Raw genomic sequence first — 18,899 nt, 5'->3', positions numbered from 1 at the left:
TCAACTTCCTTTCTTCCTTATCCCATGGCAAACCCATTGGAAGTTCAGTAATTCGACTGATATATTGCGGGGTGAGCTTGAGGCTTAGGCCCCTGAAGTTCACTGTGGCCAGTGTCTTGGATTTCGGCTTCAGAGCCTGCAAAAATTCTTCTACCACTTCATCGTTGTAACCCTGCAATTTGTCACAAAACGATATCCATTGAACCTGTGTGAAGAGCTCCACCACCTCCTGGTTTTCCTTTAATTTGGTTGAATCAGTGGGTTCTCGTCTAATAAACCCACCTGGCATGATAAAACAGTTTCCTTAACCAGAGGCGGTGATTGTGGAAGAAATTTGGTTTACTGAGACAAAGCGTAGAATTTCATGCCCATAATCCACAAAACTTATCCCTGAGGAACTTAACACAGTTTAATTACTCGACATCCTGTAGAATGACAGTATAGGCACAACAGACAAAAATTTCACCATTTTTCTATGACCAGACCGTGGACGACAATTCTGCCACCTTTAAAAACCAGTTGCATGAAGAGTTCAGGGTAACCTTTTTAATTTGCCACCTTTTTACGTGAGGCACCCGCTTTCCTGTAGAAACTGCGTTCCTGTAGGATGACAGCGTTCCTGTAGAATGACAGCGTTCCTGTAGAATGCAGCGCGCGATTTTCGGGAAAGACTGCAGTCGGTCTGCGCCTTGGGTGTGCCTCACAATCGTTTTGATAGCCAAAGGCTCGGCGTATCGAACTGCAGAAAGATCAGGATAGCCACTCGAGTTCAAAACGGTGGTTGATAAATGCATGAGTGCAATCTAGCCGATTAGATTTTGAATTCGGCGGAATCCGTGGCGCGGGGGTGAGCTGTCCCCGCCGGACCGTTGGGTGACGTCATCCCATCATTCAACTGCGCGTTCACTTGCTGCCGCACCAATTCCCGCAGATCTGCCGCCGCCTCTTCTGTTAAACTCGTTTTTTCGACGGGATTGCTCTCACGTGCGTGCTGCCCATTCTTTTTGTCATGGCCACCACCCAAACGTCCAACTAGACCATTAACTGGCTGACGTGGCCGGCCACATGGCCATACGGCCGCTCAACCCATTCACCTTTACACTTTGCAATCAATCAAAGTAACATTCATGCAATATGATGGAAGGAAGGGTCGAGACACTTACCTGCGCAGCTGCACACGATGTTTCGGTTCTTTGGACGCTGATGAGTGGATTTACCTGCTGCTGGCGAACTTACACAGGCCTGGAGGTCCATGTTCACGAGCTGCCGACGATGGATTGGATGCTTTGGTTGCATGCGCCCACGTTTCATTGCATATGGCCTGCGCTGTGAATGGTATCCACTCTAGCAGGCTTAACTGTTACAGGACACCGCGGGATGTCTTGTAACAGTTCTTCCTCCTTGGGTGCATGCTGCACGACGAAGGATCTGGCCTCACGATCACACTCCCGAAGCTTCTGGATGAATATGGTGCGAGATCTCCAACGTTTTTTTCATTTAAAATTTGCCTTTTCTTGAGAACTCATCGACCTGCTTTGCTGGTGCAGGTAGCTTTGTTGCATGTCGACAAGGATGGTGGAACAAGATAACAACAATGTGCAAGGGTGACAACAGTGGCTTGCATGCGTCCAAACCGATCCTTAGCCGTTAGATCTCTTCATGAAATGAATTCTGGCCCGTTCTGAGCTTCTACAGGAAGTCCTGTAGAAATACAGAGCTTCCTGTAGAAAGGTTGCGTTTCCTGTAGAGAGTCTGCACCTTCCTGTAGAAAATCTGCATCTTCCTGTAGAAAATCTGCGTCTTCCTGTAGAAGACTCAAGCTGTAATAAAATTGCACATACCTTGGGGAAAATGAGTATTCTTGGAGGGGGTGGTGGTGAGGTGTCCTGACTGCATGATGAGGACCCTTGGCTTTGAGTTGAGAGGCTCCCTCTCCTCCACAGAACACCTGCATGCAATTTTACATAATGAATCTGCTGACCCTGTTTTTTCTTCTTTCTTTTTGTTTTTTTTTCTCTTTTTTTTTTTTTTTGAAAGATAACAGGGGTGCCTCATTGAGGTTTTCACCCTTGCCATCTGCCTTAAGCGCCTCAAAGAGGTTTTCACTCAAGGATCTTTTTCCAATCTCTTTTTTTTTTTTTTTGAAAGACAATAGGGGCGCCTCAATGAAGTTTTCACCCCTACCACCTGCCTTGGGCGCCTCAAAAAGGTTTTCACCCAAGGATCTTTATGATTTATTTATTTATTTATTTTTTAGATTCTTCAGGGTATGCCCAAAGCAGGGCAGAACCCTTCTCTATGACCAACACTGCCTTCTCCATAGTTTTGATGAACTCTTGTCTTGAGAGAGGCTTCCTGTAGATCTTCAATCGATGCCCATTGACAAGCATGGGGATGGCCTCCTCATCAATGGTCCGAATAAGAACAGATCCATTGTCATGACATTTTTCCACTGAATGTGGCCCTAGCCATCTGGTTCTCAGCTTCCCCTTGAAATCTTTGTATCTGGAGTCATACAACAAGGCCCAATCTCCCGGTTGAAATTGCTTGTCATGGAGATGTTGGTCATGCCACACCTTTCTCTGAAGTTGAACCACTTCTGAGTGAAGGAGGGCCTGCATTCGGTGCTCATCCAGGCCATTCAGCTGCAATAACCTTTCTTGTTGTGCATGGCTGAGATCTAGATCTAGCTGAGCTGCCATCCTCAAAGTGTTGTATTCAAACTCAATGGACAGCAAAGCTTTCTTCCCATAGACCAGCTCATAAGGTGTGAAGCCGGTGGTGGTCTTCCAAGTGGTGTTGTAAGCCCATGTGGCTTCAACCAGGCGATCTGCCCAATCCTTTCTGCTGCTGCTCACCACCTTAGTCAAGATCCCTTCTAATGCTCTATTGGTGACTTCCACCTGCCCATTTGCTTGAGGGTGATAGGGGGTGGAAGTCCTATGCTTGATCTTGTGATGAGCTAGTAGATCTTCAACCAGGTTGGAGGTGAACTGGCTCCCTTGATCGGTGACCAGCTCTCTTGGATAGCCAAACTTATAGAAGATGTTTTCTCTTAGGAACTCGGCCACCTTTTCTTCCGTTGCTGCTTTGATTGCTTTGGTCTCTGCCCACTTTGTCAGGTAGTCAGTGCACACAATGATGTAAGACCTTTGCCTCGAAGGAGGGTTGATTGGGCCCACAAAGTCCATACCCCACTTCTCAAATGGCTCAAGAGTCACCTGAGGTTGGAGAGGCATATCATCCCTTTGGGTCGGTTTCCCCATTCTTTGGCATTGGTCACACTGGCTGACATATCTTCTGACATCTTGATGAAGTGTGGGCCAATAGTAGCCTGCCTGCAGGATTTTGAAGGCAGTTCTCTTTGCTGCAAAATGTCCTCCACAAGGCCATCATGACAGGTGAGGAGGATATCAAAGACTTCCTCCTCCCTTACACAACGCCTTAAGATTTGATCGGGGCCAAGCTTGAACATATTGCCTCCGATCCAAGTAAATGAGGCACTTTTTCTGATGATTCTGCTCTTCTCTTTTGAAGATAGGTGCGGAGGGAACTGTGCTGAAACAAGGTAGTTTGCTATATCAGCAAACCATAGAGAGAGTACTGAAATAGCAAACAGATGTTCATCGGGCATCTGGTCATCCACCGTTCCATCCTCATCTGCAGACAAATCCAATCTAGATAAAAAGTCAGCAACAACATTTTCTCTACCTGGTTTGTCAACAATGGTCAAATCAAACTGCTGCAATAAAAGTAACCATCTAATAATACGAGCATTCACATCTGGTTTATTCATTAAATATCTAATTGCATCATGGTTTGTATGTAAAAAGGTTTGATAGCCAGTAATATAATGTTAGAACTTGTTCAGTGCATGGACCACAGCCAAGAATTCTTTCTCGGTTACAGTGTAATTCAGCTCATCTTTGGACAAGTTTTTGCTAACAAAGTAAATGGCATATGGAAGTTTTTGCTCAACTTGTCCTAAAGCTGCACCTATGGCTTTGTTCGAGGCATCAGTGTGGATGTGGAAAGGTAGGGCCCAGTTTGGACCTCTCAGGATTGGGGCTGACACCAACTTGTCCTTCAATTCATTTAAAGCCCTCTGACAATCGTCAGTCCATTTAAACTACACATCTTTTGCCAACAGGCCAAACAATGGCGAGGCTAGCTTGCTGAAGTCTTTAATGAATCTCCGGTAATATCCTGCTAATCCCAAGAAACTCCGAACATCCCTTACCTTTTGAGGAGGTGGAACCTTCTTGATGAGAGCAATTTTGTTAGGATCCACCTGTAACCCTTGGCAAGAAATGGTATGGCCTAGCACGGTCCCTTCAGTCATTAGGAATTCACATTTTTCAGGACTAAGGGACAAGTTCATCTCAATGCATTTGGTTAGGACTTTTCCCAGATTGGACAATGCTTCCTGGAAGTTGGCCCCATAAGGAGTAAAGTCATCCATATAGATTTCCACTGCATCATGGACCAGCTCCGAGAAGATGCTTAAGACAGCTCTCTGGAAGGTAGCAGGAGCATTGCATAGCCCAAAGGGAAGGACTCGGTAGGCAAAGGTGCCCCAAGGACAAGTGAAGGTGGTCCTGTCTTGGTCTTCCGGGCTGATTTGGATTTGGTTGTACCCGCTAAACCCATCCAGGAAAGAGAAGAACTTCTTTCCTGCCAGTCCATCCAACACTTGATCTATGAAAGGTAGAGGGAAATTGTCTTTCTTGGTAGCTTTGTTCAGTTCTCGGTAGTCCACAAAGATTCTCCATTTCCCATTTTTCTTGGGAACCAACACCAGAGGGGACACCCATTCACTATCTGAGATGGGGTAGATGAATCCGACATCCAACAGTTTTTGCAATTCTTCCTTGAAAATGTCCTTAAGGGTTGGATTCATTCTCCTCTGGGGTTGCCTAACCGGCTTACAATCCTCTTTGATGTATATGTGATGGGTACAGACCGAAGGATGGACTCCTTTCATCTCCTTATAGCTCCAAGCAAAAGCATCTAGGTGACTGGGCAACAGGCTACACAGCTCCTTTTCCTGGGAAGGAGATAGGGAGGAGCTGATCTTTAACATTCTCTCAGGGCCAAACTCCACATTCTTGACTCTGGGAGCGACAGGGTTGGTTGTACAAAGATCCACTAAGGTGCTAGCTTGGGCATCCTCCACCAATTTCTCTAAGGATAGAGCACTGGAAGGTGGATTCTGGATCAAGGTCTCGATCAAGTCATCCTCGGTTGGGGGGTCTCTTCTAGTGGTATCTAAGGTGCACAGAGGTGTTGAGTACACCTCGTCTTCCTCTCCTTCCTCTAACCAGAGTGGTAAGTCATGCTCTAAGGAGGGTTGGGCAGGGGGGTATAGGACTAGCTGTTTGGACATAGGACCATTTTTGATGGTCATATTTCCTGCATGGCAACTTATGTAAGCATCTGCAGTGGCTAACCAAGGCCTTCCCAAAATGAGAGGATATCCAGTAAGCTTTGCCTTGGGTTGCAGAACCAAGAAATCTGCAGGATATTCCCAAGAATTGATAGAGACCAAGACATCCTCCACAATCCCTTCGGGAGTCACAGTGGAGCGATCTGCTAATTGCAGTACTGTCGAGGTCTTCCTCAAGGAACCCTGAAGATTGAGTTTGAGCATGGTATCCCTGGTCATCACATTAATGGCAGCCCCCAGATCAATCAAGGTGTGAGGTATGATGGTGCCATTGATGTGGACATCTACTACAGGACTTCCAGGATCTAGGTACTTTGGGCAGATGACTTGTCCTAACATAAGGTCAGACAGTTGTCCTATGACATTGATGGTTGAAGCATCTTTCTTCCGCCTGCCTGGGTGTTTGAAACACTTTTCCTTAACCAGTTTGTTGTATATTGGCACATCCTTGATGGCTTGGAGAAGTGGTATTTTTACACACAACTGCTTGAGCTCACCCAGAAGCTCATCCTCCTCTGGGTTGGGTTGTGTGGTGGCTGTCAGTCTCTTAGGAAAGGGTGGAATAGCCTTTGGTTCACTTTCCTGTTTATCTTCCTCATCCTCTGGGGGAGGAGGTTGGCGATCTGGTAGAGTCTTTCCAGATCGAAGATTGATCTCCTGGATCTCCACAGCATAGGTAGGGCATGAGGTTTCCCCAGTGTATACCTGCTGGGCCTCTCTATTGTTGGGGTTTGGGTTCGGTTGAGCAGGCATTTGAGGTTGCCTTGGAGGAGCAGGAGGTAATGGCTGAGGTTGAACTGGTGGTGGAGGCAAAATGGCGGGAGGAGTTGTTATAGACATTTTTGTGCCTTACAGCATGAAGCATAAAATGTCAATAATCTAAGGGATCCAAAGTCCCTAAACATGTTGTTCCTACCCCTAGAGGAACAAGGTCAGCAAACCACAGCACTAAATATCAGTTCTCCACCTGAAAACACTCAAAAACAAGCTAATTCTGGATCATGTCAACTGCTCCACTGAGCATCTGCGCTGAATGTCAACTGCTCCACTGTGTACCTGCGCTGAATGTCAACTGCAAAGAAGGCTACCTGCGCTGGGCGAGTTTTGCCAAGTGGCACAGTCATTCCTCAAGGTGTCAATGCCCAGGAAGCTTCCAAAATGACACTTGGATCAGGGAATTCGACTGGTGATGAGTAAGAGGGTCTAGATCTCCAAGTGGAAGCAAGAACCTCCAAGTGGACTCAAGAACTGAAGAATAACTGAAGTGGGAGAGGACACTAGTCAGCTTCATGCCAGCTACAAGCTGACTCATCCTTTCTCCAAAACTCCTATATATAGAGCTCTCTCATGAGGTCTAAGGAGGCTGGAATCTTGTGAATGTAAGGAAGTGCTGTTGGTTTGAGTATAGAACTATTGGGTGATTTGCTTAAAGGAGGTGAAGAGGAGATTTTTTTCTGCTGGGAGGTGATGCTGGATTGGGCCTTTTATGGTTGTATTACTTCCTGAACTTTACTTCTTCCATTAATAAAGCATTTGAGGTTCTTCTATATGCATGTGTCTCAATGTTGTATTGCTATACTTGTGTATTTGATTTATTCTAATCCTTGAATCAATTATGAATGTATGCTTCTTGTAGTTTCCCTCTCTTGCCATTTTGCAGGATCTTGGTGCAGCTGGGCCAATGAAAGAGCAAGGAGCTGGGAGCAAGCAGCAAAGAGAGAAGATTGGATCAATCATTAGCGGAAGACAATGGTTAGTGGATCTCTTTCTCCCCTCTCTTACATCTCATAAAGAAGTAATCTCGAATAGCTTTGCTTTGATTGTTGCTGAGGTACTATCACCCTTAGAGTGGGATAGGGTCATTCCGTATTGGATACTTTTCCCAACAACAAATTGGCGACTCCGCTGGGGAGCGTATCTTGTTGGTTGTTTGTGTTTTTGCTATTCATTTCATAAACACAGGGAGTACCGAATCGAACTGCATTTGGATCTTTCAAATGCAAAGTAGAGGGCAGCTACTCTAGTTCAGTTTCTGGGCATGTTTATGATTTGAAGAGCTGATCCACAAGGACTCTAAATAGCTCTTAGTGATAGCTTTTCATCCTCCTTTTCATCCCTTAGTGTGCACTTGACTGATAGCTTCTGATTTGGCCAAAAACTGTGAATTTTTGAGCAATCTGTGACCCGGAAACTGAGAAAAACGAAAGTTTATCTCTTCAGTGCAGGCACTGTGAAGGCAGTCTGCATTTCAGCGCAGTTCCCGAAGGGGCTACCTGCGCTGAAGGTCAAACTGCCAGTGTACTACCTGCGCTGAACCAGTTTTGCCTAGTGCTACTGGGGTTCCCTCCTGTTTATTGCCCTGTTTTCATCCTTGTTTTTGCAGCCAGTTACCAGTCAATGTACCTATCTGAAACCAACTTTCCTTGCCACTATTCCGCCTCGGTTGTATAAAGAAACTGTGTTTGTTCTTTGTGTATTTCTTATATCATTTACAGTTTCCCATAACAAAAGTGAACTAGTCTTGTTGTGGCCTCTTAGATCTAGACCTGTGATAAGTGTCGTTTTGATCTTAAGAGTTAGTTTGTTTGCTGTTCATAGCTGATTGAGCTTTTGCTTTTGTCATATGGTTTGAATTTATATATTTCTGGTGTTGAAACAAGTAAATCTTAAGGTGTCTTTTGATTTTGGACAAGCTTGTTTGCTTTCACTTGAAATTGAATTCGAAGTTATACAACAACTTTCTTTTTGTATTGCACCAACATTAAGAAAGAGAAAAGAAATACCTGCATTGTGCATGTGCATTTTGACAGTTTGCATGTTGATTTAGGAAAAATGCATTAGTGTGTGCTCTATGATCTGTGTGAAAAGATGATGTCTTTCTTTTCCCTCAGTAGTTAAGATTTTCAAAGTTGAAATATTGAAAAGCTTGCTTATCATCTTAGACTGCATTTAGGAGTGTTACTATACATCTCGTGGTGATCCATAAAGGCAAACTGCTAAACAAGATGAACCTTAAAATAAATTGAATTTACATAACAACGCATTGAAACATAACGCAAACACATAGAGGTCTAAGCTAGAGACGTGTTCCGGCGTCGTTAAACGTGATATCTTAGCGTTGAGTGGTTGGGTGATTCCTCCACGGTGAAGCGATAAGTATCAATACGGACTTGTGCTCCCACGTACCGTCGCGTATATATTGGGAGACCCCTATAGGAACAAAGCCTTTATCCATAGGAAGCCGTGTCGGCCGCCCTACTGATTGCAATGCAGTGAACACAGCATTCACGAAGATCGACCACCCGTACCGTAAAACGTATTCTGTGGTTTTGCGAAAAGTTTGGCACACCCTTTGCCTAGATCTCCAGAGTAGTTTCTTTTGGCCTTTTTCAAACTCTATAACTGAAAAAGTCCATCCGAGCATTTGTCACTTCGGGCTCGTTAAAACATCGAAGGAGACTAGAGTCATCTTTAGCTTTTTCTCGACTCTTAAAAAGTGAAAAAGCAAGTTGTGTCTAAAGCATCGTTATAAAATTTATTTTAAACGGAACATAATCACCTCCTATTCCTGCGTTGATCTGTAGGTTGAGAACATGGAACGCCCCAACCAAGGAATTCCACATGATGGAAATCCTAGTCCTTTCTCCTCTTGGGGAGAAGTTGGTGCGCCCCACATGGCCACATTGTCGCTTCCAGGACTGACAATTGGCCTGCCTATTTGGCTATTCTCAACCAATGTAGTTCAGAACACCATGGTTCCTGAACAGTCGAGTCAACAGTTAGATCAGTCTAGAGCTGCCCACCAGCCTTCAACTTCCTATAACTCTTCCTCCAATCCTTCATCTTCGAAAGGTAGAGCCGGCAAAAGCCAAGCTCCCATGGAGAAGAAGGAGAGGAAGAAAAGAGAGAAGAAGAAGAAGGAGCCTAAGGCGACTGGGGGCAAGCAAAAGACATCTGACAAAAATCCACACACAGCACAGACCGGGCCTAAATCGCCATGTGTCATATGTAGAGGAGACCACTTCCATAGAGATTGTCCCTGTATTCCCCGGATACTAAGGGACTGGTCCCCTCGTTTGCACAGTTCGGGAGCATCAACATCTGATAGCCATGTTGAATGCTTACCGTCAACCAGCGAAAGTGAAGGTTCAAGACAAAGAAGGGGAGCAAGATCCCCCTGCAGACTGTGTGAAGGCGATCACGCCATCCACCGTTGTCCCTTCTTAGACGAAGCGAAGAGAGTTTTGGAAGATCGCCCGGTTTCACCGTTGAGACTTCCTCCTGGATACAAAAAACTCGTGCCAAGTCCTTCGTTGGTTGAAAATACAGCTGGCCCGCTCAAGTGGTCAGCTGAAGCGTCAGTCATTGAGAATGAACCTACTGAATCCAGACCGGACGAAAGTCCAAAGGTCGAAACGGCAGTTGACCCGGTTCTTCCTTCAGAGGTTTCACCCTCAAATGACACCGTCACTGAAGATTCATCTTCAAATGACACCCTCACTGAAGAGAATAAGGATGACACCATCCAGATTCTTTTCATCAACACCGAATCTGATGAGCATCAGGGCAATGCGCCCATTCCTTTATCGCAGGAAGGAACATCGTCAGGGTCATATCCGGCCGTGTATTCGGTCCCACCGCCAAGCAACCTGGTTGTGTCCTTTGATTGGAACCAACTAGGCAGACCCCGGTTGCCAGCCAGTGTGCCATTCAGAATCATAGTCCAAATTTATAGAATGGTAATGGCTGGAACTATCATTGATGAAGGGGCATCTGTGAGTATCCTTTCCTCTATTGCTTGGAAAGCACTGGGTTCCCCAGAGCTTTTCCCTGAGATAAGAAATCTCTCGGGTTTTGATAAAGGAACCAGTCGACCATTAGGGATCCTCCCCAATGTGCCTGTTACATTGAAAGGGAAGACCGTTCAAATGAACGTGATGGTCATTCAAGGACCCTTGGATTATAACCTACTCCTTGGACGAGACTATATATATTGCATGGAGGCAATAGTCTCCTCACTCTTTAGAGTAATGTGTTTTCCACACGAAGGAAGAATGGTCAAACTCGTAGACCAACTTTCATTTCCGGGATCACGCATCGCAAATAGTCACATACCAACCCTCAATGGTCTATTCACTCAAGAAATGTCTCCACCCCCAGTCCTCCTTCCCGATGAGTGCGAGTGATTCGGAAAGATGGGACTGGAACCCAGGGGGCATGCATCCTGGTCTGCTTCGGGCAGAGGAAACCTTGGGTATAAGGCAGAATTTCCGCGAAAGAATATGACTAGTCCGTACCCCGTCCGTGGATGGAAGAGGGGTTGTTCTAGAATAGGATTCTTTTGTTAAGATCACTTGTTTGACAAAGGTCATTCACCATTGTCTACTTCGGTAGACAGTGCCGAGGAGATGTTTTCGTTTGATGGTGTTAACAAAACAATCTTTGGGTAATCAGAAAGAGGCAAGCCTCACCCTTTAAAACAAATGTTTTGACGGATAAGTAGGGGTAGCCTTGAAATTTTACTTTATACCTGGGGGCATGCAACCTTTTGGAATGCAAGCAAGGGACGACTATTTATTTTTTTAAATTTTTAGGTCCTCCCTTTAAACCTGTAGGTCTAACCCTTTAAACTCGTAGGATTAGTCGTTTCCGAACTTGCATAAAGAAAGGAGCGGAGCATAGCTTCGTGAGATAAAGCTCCATAAAAAATAGCTATCTCACAGGAGACATTCTTATCTTATGACTGGTATAATCGAGCAGTTTTACCGCGGAATTTATGCTCGTTAAAAAATAGAAAAGCGAGATCCGAGCAGTTTTAGCACATAGTTCATGCTCGTTAAAAAATAAACATAAGATTGAGCATTCAAGCTCATTAAAAAATGAACATACCCCGGTAAATAATCTCTGTGATCGTAAATTTATTAGCCATAAAAAGCCTTGGTCGTGTTTGCACCTGCCACCTCCATTCCATTTGGCCAATCGTTCACCTCCATATGATTGTTTACCTATTTTGAGGAACAGCTGCGAAGAGTGATTTCACCTAGCCATCCTTGTGACACTGCCGTGATTGGAAAATTCCAACCTGTACCTGGAATCTGCTGCTATCCCTGTTTATCACTCGTTCCTCAAAAGACGAGTCTTCTTTGAGCTCTTTTCATCTGACTCGTAAAATATGAAAAGTTTGCTGAGTTTTGGCCTTCCAGCTCGTTAAAGTGACCGGAAGAGCTATCCCTCCTCTAGATTTTAATCTTTTTGGACCTGAGGGATTATTACACAAAAAGGTCGAGCGCTTGTTTTATTCGGCTCGTTAAAGTTATCGAAAACTCATCCCTTCTGTATTGTTTTATACTTTTTCGGACTTAAGGGATTAGATGACAAAAAAGGAATTTTGGAGTTAACTTTCTGTACCTTTTCAGACTCTCTAAAAATGAAAAGGACCGAGTTTTCCTTGTCGTTAGACTCGTTAAAATGATTAAATAGCGACAAACTTGTCTTTAGACGAGAACGAGTTTCCCTATCGCTAGGCTCGTTAAAACATAGCGATGGGCTTGCCCGAAGGGCAGGTTATAGAACAAGCATATGTTATCCTCCTCAAGCTTGACAAAAATAAAGAGGCACTGGTCAGAAATGACTGGGGAAAAATTGGGAGAACCTCAAAGCTTTAATGGTAGCAAGTCGCTCTTGAACATGACACTTTTCCTCCGTATCACATCGGGTTGGGTTGTTTCATTCGTCGGTCTCATCACCATGGTCTTCGCCAAACCATCCACATTTGGGGTAATGCTACCGATCCATCGCATCAGTGTCGTTATATGTTCAAGAGATGTTGTTCAGAAAGAGTCAACCGTGTCCCATCCACTGCCATACATTATCCTTCATCCACCCATGATCGCCACCCTGAATCATATGTCACAGACTGTTTTCACCTCCACTAAAATCATTAGCTCCGTTCCGTGTCACTGATGTGGGATTCATTAAGGCCCTCCTTTGACGGATCGCTTCTTGTCAACTTCAGCTCATTATCCAAGAAGTTGATCTAGGAACACCCCCCTCAGTACTTTGAAGCTTGAATGCCTCAATGGCAAGTTTCTCACTTCCGGCGACAGGTATACATCAATGACCTTCGACCAGAAGATTTTGCGTGGTGTTCGACACCAAATCCTTTATTCACACCACGTGAATTGTACTGCAGTACCTTGAGGGTCATTATCATTATCGGTGATTCCTCTCGCGCTTGTTAACGGTTTACATCATTGACCGGTAATCAAGCGATGTCTTTCCATGTTCGACTTCAGCGCAATTCTCACATGGATCGACTTGTACTTAGAGTGAAGATCGAACGAGTTTGAAGACCCCGGATCTAGTTTCATCCATCCGGGCTGCGATATATATTCAGGAAATATAAAGACATTTGACATGTACATTATTACAGCAGATGATCATCCTACTCAAAGGATGATAATTTCAGCAGAGAATTATCAGTCTACCATCAGACGATCGTCTGTTATATGTACCAAAATGAATTTATAAAGCTGAGCATGGGAATGCCCGCCTCAGCTAGATCATGAAAGCAGAATGAAAAATAATGTATTGTATTGTATTTTATTACAGGTCACCTCTCAGCGATTGAATGAACTTCGGATCCTCCTGATACAGCATTTCACCCGATAAACGACCTCATACTTTAGGGGGCAACTGTTATAGAAATTTTTGTGCCTTACAGCATGAAGCATAAAATGTCAATAATCTAAGGGATCCAAAGTCCCTAAACATGTTGTTCCTACCCCTAGAGGAACAAGGTCAGCAAACCACAACACTAAATATCAGTTCTCCACCTGAAAACACTCAAAAACAAGCTAATTCTGGATCATGTCAACTGCTCCACTGAGCATCTGCGCTGAATGTCAACTGCTCCACTGTGTACCTACGCTGAATGTCAACTGCAAAGAAGGCTACCTGCGCTGGGCGAGTTTGGCCAAGTGGCACAGTCATTCCTCAAGGTGTCAATGCCCAGGAAGCTTCCAAAATGACACTTGGATCAGGGAATTCGACTGGTGATGAGTAAGAGGGTCTAGATCTCCAAGTGGAAGCAAGAACCTCCAAGTGGACTCAAGAACTGAAGAATAACTGAAGTGGGAGAGGACACTAGTCAGCTTCATGCCAGCTACAAGCTGACTCATCCTTTCTCCAAAACTCCTATATATAGAGCTCTCTCATGAGGTCTAAGGAGGCTGGAATCGTGTGAATGTAAGGAAGTGCTGTTGGTTTGAGTATAGAACTATTGGGTGATTTGCTTAAAGGAGGTGAAGAGGAGATTTCTTTCTGCTGGGAGGTGATGCTGGATTGGGCCTTTTATGGTTGTATTACTTCCTAAACTTTACTTCTTCCATTAATAAAGCATTTGAGGTTCTTCTATATGCATGTGTCTCAATGGTGTATTCCTATACTTGTGTATTTGATTTATTCTAATCCTTGAATCAATTATGAATGTATGCTTCTTGTAGTTTCCCTCTCTTGCCATTTTGCAGGATCTTGGTGTAGCTGGGCCAGTGAAAGAGCAAGGAGCTGGGAGCAAGCAGCAAAGAGAGAAGATTGGATCAATCATTAGCGGAAGACAACGATTAGTGGATCTCTTTCTCCCCTCTCTTACATCTCATAATGAAGTAATCTCGAATATATTTGCTTTGATTGTTGCTGAGGTACTATCACCCTTAGAGTGGGATAGGGTCATTCCGTATTGGATACCTTTCCCAACAACAGGAGTATTGTACTGGGGCCTCCACCCCGACTGAGGTGCATTCCACTGAGGCTGTGGCTGGGCATGTGAATGATATGAATGAGAAGTAGGTTGAGTAGGGTACTGAGGTGGATAGGACCATGGAGGAGGCATGGACCACGAAGGATGAGCAGGGGGACCCCAGGAAGGCATAGGAGTCGATTGGTTGGGGTTGTAATAAGCTTGAGGTGCCCCTTGCATTCCCTGCTGATAAGATCTAGATCCTTGTGGCCTCCTTTGGTTGAGGTAATAGAGAGGTTCAGTGGGAGCTTCTGTCCCTTGGTACATGGCTTTAAACCCAGGTAAGGTTGGACACTAATTTGTGGGATGGTCCTCCTCACAAACGAAACATACTTCAACCGAATGCAATGGGCATTCGTTCTTAGGGTGTCTCCTTGTGCACCTAGGGCAGAAGACAGCCAAGGCTCTCTCAGCTTCCTCTTTCTTCTGCTGGATCCTGAATGTATCCAGCTGCATGGCAATGGTCTGTCTCACCTCACTCTTATGATCTTCTAATTGATTTGCAAGCTCATGTTTGGAGAAAGGGACACTAGTTGAGAGGAGGTTTCCTCTACCTCGTTTCTGTGCTACCCTGGAGTGGTTTCTAAACACAGTATTGATGTCCTCATAAGGCAGTTGGTAAATGTCCCCCCCAGCTAACATGTGAAGGGTATCTAAGAGGTCTTCAGGGACTCCTCGGAGCAGGACCAACGTGAGGGATTCCGGGTCAAGTGTGCACCTGGCCCGCTTATAGCTAAGTTGGAACCTCTCCTCATAATCCTCTAAGGACTCATCATTTCCCATGGTCATCCGAAAGATTTCTCCCTTGGTTTCCTTGGACCTACAGTAATCCTTGTACTTGGTATTGAAAGCTTGCTGTATCTGAGCCCAAGTGGTGATACTATTCCCACATAAGCCCATGAACCAGCGTAATGTTGCATCCTTAAGAGTTGAAGGGAAGAGTTTCAGCTTTTGCTCATCTTCAGTATAGTCATAGGTTCTACAAAGGACATCAAACTCAAATAGGAAGTTATCAGGATCTTCAATAGTCAGTCCATGGAAGTGAGGTAAGGCGGAGGGGCTAATGTTCTTCATTTTCATCTCTCCATTGGTCTCTCGGATGGGGAAGGCACCTTCTATTCTCTCATCTTCTCTTCTATTGTCAGCCATAGCTTCAGATGGAGTGGTCTCTAACTCTTCTTCTACTATAGGACCTTTGTATATCTCGGGATGTTCACCTATAGGTTCTTCTGGATCACTGTCACCAAAGAAGAGAGAAGGGCGACACAGTGATGTGGTGGGGGTGTTGGGTAGGAATTTGCCTGATTTATCTCGGTTTCTACGAGGCATGAAATGGAAAAGACTTTCTTTTTTTTATTGCTTTTGCTTTTTGTCTTTGTTACCTGCAAAACTGAAACAGACTGATCTACAACTAACTATAAAAGATGCAGAATTAAACTGAAAGCAGGAAAGAACTAATCTACTTTGCTCAAATGAAATTGTAGGAATGGAAATGCTAGTCTACGCTTGCAGAATTGAAACACTAGTCTACGCTTGCAGAAATGAAATGCTAATCTATGAAAGCAGGAAATGCTAATCTATGAAAGCAGGAAATGTCTATGCTACTTTTGTAGAATGGAAATGAAACAAACTACTTAGCAGAAGGCAAGAGTAAGAAAAGAGAAGAAAAGCAACAATTACTAATACTCTGACACTTCCCCGGCAACGGCGCCAAAACGATGGTGGGCTCCAGTATTGTAGCAACAATGCTACAACTCCTGGAGCTTCCTATCTCTAATTTTATCAACCCGGTAGTTCGTACAAACTTGGAAGCGACGGTGCTGTATGCACAAGTACTAGCTCTTGTCGCAGCTGTCACTTGGTCAGCTGGCACAAGTCCGCTAGGGCTCAAGCCAACTTCTATATGCTCTCAGAAGAAGCTTTCTAAATGATGGATGAAGGCTATCTCAAAGGAAATTGATCTACTTTGCAAAAATGAACTGAAAGCCAACCAAAACATGAAACCCTAGTAAACCCTAATCTGACTAGTTTGACCTCTATGATGCAATAGTGAGAGTGCAAATGTCTAAAAATGATGCCATTACTTCTAGTGATGTGAAATGCATGAACTCAAACTACTTCCATGAAAAAGAACATTGTTTTTGTATTTTTGCTTAAGTGGTTGGAGTGATTATGATTTGGTTTCTTATTAGGGTTTGGCTATGCAGAGGTGGTGCGAAGGGAGAGAAAGCTTGGGAAAGGTCAGAGGGGCTAGGAGAGGTCCCATAGGGTCCCTGGCATCAGTCCACAGAAGTCTACAACGTTCAGGTGCTCGGCAACCAAGTTTGCAGGCTTCTACAGGATGTCTACCGGGGATCCTACAGGAAACTAAGGAATTCTACAGGAAGTCTGCTACCTTCTACAGGATGTGCTATGGTTGGAGTTTTGGGTGATGGAGGAGTGAAGGAGTGGTATGGGAGGATGGGAAAGATGGAGATGGAACTTGTGATGGCTCAGGAGCAGAGAAATAAGATGGAGAAAGAGTGCACGAAGTTGGTTGGTGAATAGAAGGATGGAAACAACGAAAGGTCAAGAAAATGAAGCTACGTGGCAATGGAAGAGTTGGAAGGTAAACGAGATGAATAGAGGTCGAGTAGGTGGCTTTAGGCGTGGTTAAGAAGAAGAAGAAGGAAGTGGAATGATACTGAGCAGTGTAAATAAAACAAATTGCTTATGTATTGCACCAAAAACGAGAATCCATTAACCTGTGCTACCTTTGCTATTAAACCAATGAACAACAATGTAAATCATGAAGAAAAGTTGTGCATGGAGGTAGAATGAAGAAGTATGGCTCTAGAACAAAATGCATGGAAGGATCCACGATTAAAATGACTGTGTTGCAGCTTGCATAAAAGTAGAAAAAGGCTGCGTTTTTTGGTGATTGGTATAGACTGCACCCCAATCCCTAAACAGAGATGGCAATGAAGGCACTAACAACCTTTTCTTGGAGCTCCAGTGAATTACAATCCTCCTGTTCTAATCTAAGCAACTGAAAGTGATTTAACCATAAGCTAATCCTACTCAATCTCATTAAAGAAATCAAATCAGCAGACTGTGTTCTTGAAATGCATATCAAAACAAAGAAACAAAGTGTTGGAAAGAAAGGCAAATAACACTACAAGAAGAGGAGATCTATTGCTCTCAGGTTGGGCCCTAACCTAAGAGCTATAGCTCCCTTAAAAGCTCAGAATTAGATCCAAATCTGCTTGCCTTTATTCATAATCAAGAGTCTAATGTCATGCCAAAACTGGCTTACAAAAACAAACACCGAGCTGTGCTCAGAAATTACAATATCAGTTCAAAAGTTCAAAAAGCTTCTATCAAAGGCTACGGCCTTCATATTTATACACAATGAAGATCAAGCTGGCTTCCTCCATTCGTGGAGCTCGGTTGTCCAACTGAAAGTCAAACTGCTGTAAACTGCTGATCCTGTAGAACATGTTGGCTGCCTTTAAGCTCGGTGGGGAGAGCTGTTGGAGCTCGGAGTTAAGGTGAAAATCACGAGGAAGGTCATCAAGACTATGGACAACCTCCCTATGAACCCGCAATGTCACCTTTGCTGTCTCCTTGTCTCCATTTGCGTGGCCTTTTGCTCTCTTTAATCCCAAAAACCTGAAATCATCATGTATTAGCCACATAGATATAATGCCTGCCCTTCTTCCTACAAACAACACGAATATACTAAGAAATGAATGCATAAGTGATAAAAGATGAATGGTTGAGCAAGGTAAGTAGGCCAAATGAACCCAAATTGTACCAAAAGTTGGGGCTCATCAATAAGCACGAAAAGTTATTCCATTAATAACTGGCAACTAACTTATTAATTAGCATTAAAGCGCATAACCAGGTCTCGGTTTATGGAAAATATTTTTTGAAGAATGAGCCCAAAAGATCTGCGATTTTGCGATTTTGCGATTTGCTTCACAATATCGCAGATCGCAACATCACAGAATCGCAACATTGCAGAATCTCAACATCAGATGATTGCTTAGCTTGCTATATCGCATTATCGCTTTATCTTTTTATCACATTGCCTTTCAATCGCAAAATCGGAATATCGCAATATCGCATTATCGAAATATCGGAGAAACGTGACATATGACAATTTTTGTTAATCTATTTTCTGCGAAATGTGATTTGCGATATGCACCATCGTATATCGACGGTTTAATGTTTTTGAGCATAAGCAGTCTTTGATGCATGCAATGCGACATATGATTGTAGTCCCGTATCATGATCTCACAGTCTTAGAATTTAGTTTGCAAAGAGGTATCCTTTTATCCTTTTGTGATACGATATTTCCTAAGGAATAGTTATACTTTATCATAAAAGTTAGGTTTTTTGGTTTTTTCAAGGATATTCTCCTAAGTTTTTGACAATAAGTTTTATTGAAAAAGGAAATACAAGCACTAATTGATTTTTAAAGTTTTTGACGAAGGGTCCCCACTTATTTGGTATTAGTAATAACACCAAATAAGAAGGGGGGTTGTTTCTGGCCACAACAATTGGCGATTCACTTGGAAGAACCAGTTATCTCTACTTTTCTTTTTGAATTTTCTAAACTTCCAAAATAGAAAATTTTCCAGAAAATAAAACTTTATTATAGAAAGACAAAAT

The sequence above is a fragment of the Pinus tabuliformis genome, chromosome 8 (assembly GCF_031772625.1).
Source record: "Pinus tabuliformis cultivar Carrire ecotype Pingquan chromosome 8, CPIR1, whole genome shotgun sequence".
NCBI classification, from domain to species: domain Eukaryota; kingdom Viridiplantae; phylum Streptophyta; class Pinopsida; order Pinales; family Pinaceae; genus Pinus; species Pinus tabuliformis.
The sequence above is the reverse complement of the archived record's forward strand: the minus strand, read 5'-3'. Positions refer to the sequence as shown.